This window comes from Saccostrea echinata, unplaced genomic scaffold (assembly GCF_033153115.1).
Source record: "Saccostrea echinata isolate AGI-Se365-2 ecotype Australia unplaced genomic scaffold, CSIRO_AGI_Sech_v1 ptg000017l, whole genome shotgun sequence".
Classification (NCBI taxonomy): Eukaryota; Metazoa; Mollusca; class Bivalvia; order Ostreida; family Ostreidae; genus Saccostrea; species Saccostrea echinata.
Window position 1 is genome coordinate 4,617,241 of NW_026889766.1, and position 1,599 is coordinate 4,618,839.

Here is a 1,599-nt window from a genome sequence, read left to right on the forward strand (position 1 = left end):
TGACCCGGTTAGTGTCGCTGAAACGAGTGAAAATTCAGCCGAAAAATGGCTGCTACTGTTATGGGTGCTGTTGCTGCAATAAATAATTTTCTCTGAACGGACGAGGACAACGATTTAGTGGATATATTTGCATTTTAATATTTTCTAGATCAATTCAATGCACAATCTCTTAATTTGTAGTACAGGGCCTCGTTACAAACAAAACTGAAAAGTAACTTTAAAATTATAAAAAGGAAGTGTTGGTCGTGCAAATATAAACGAACATTTCGTAAAAGTTACTTATGACCTCAGTACTGTATGTTTATTAAAATTGAAACCACTGCAAATGATAAAAAACGAATATTTCATCATCAAGGAAATTTCTACCTCCGTTTTCCGCCATATTGCTTTTCATCTGGCCGCTCGAATTTTTTCGGGCGATCCGGGCTACTTTCTGACCGCCCGGCGGCTTAAAAATATTTGAAACAAGTTACTTGCCCGCTTCCGGAAGTATCTGCCGGCTTGACCCGGCTTATGAAACAAGTGCGCCCAGGCCTGTTACAGAAAAAAAAAAAACGGGAACGAGTGTACCCTCCTGTGGCTTGTTCCAGAGTTTCCTTTTGGATTTATGTGCTCTAATCCCTTGAAACGACGGTGAATATGTATGTACTGTTAATTGTTTGTCATATTTTGTGTTTAAAATGTAGATTCTTATTGTTATTCATTTTGCAACGAAAATTTTCAGAGTAAATTCGGATCTCGTTTTCGTTTCAGGTTCAACGTAACACGGCCAGGTGAATCGAATGGTTCCGTTTCATCGAAGACATAATGAAGTTATGCCTTTTTTATGCTAAGCGACAACTATTTGAAGGCTTTACTAAATTCTGAGTAAGTAATTAACATTAAAAGTGATTTTTAACTGTGTTGTAGTGAAATTGCATATGTAAATATATCCCCTATGACCTTTCACCCTGACCTCATAGCCATCCACCCGTGCCGGCACGCTCCAAAGTCAGTTGAGTCCTGCCAGTCATACCTTTCACCACGTTTTCCTGTTCTTATATGTGTTGTATGTACCCGTGTTTATTCATCATGTAAACCTGGGTGTTTCGTCGTCACCTTATACTAAGGTAGGCGACATTATTATTAGTAAAATCCCCTATATTTTACTACATTGGCGTCGCCGGTAATTCAGTGCGGGGAAAATTGTATATTTTATTTGTAAAAATTCACGTGTGTGTTTCCACTCGTGAATAGAAACACGGGTTGAAATATTTTCAAATATTTCGCATCTAGTCATTTTGGAATTCAGGAAACTGTTGTAAACAGGCGTTATATTTAGTTACAAAGTTCCAACAATTTGACTAATTTGCCATGTTATTTTTTCACTCGTGAGTTGCATTTACTTTATATTGAACACGTGGTGATATCACGGTCCAATTATTTTTTGTATTTTCATTTCATTAGTAATTATATTTATCGTCCAAGCGTTTTTGTAAACGTTGGTACGAACATTTTGAACATTTATACATTGTCTTGTGCGAATTGCCATTTTTTCTCGACTCATTCTTGGTCATTCGTGCCGTAACGATCGACCTTGAATTATTGTAAATTGTTTGT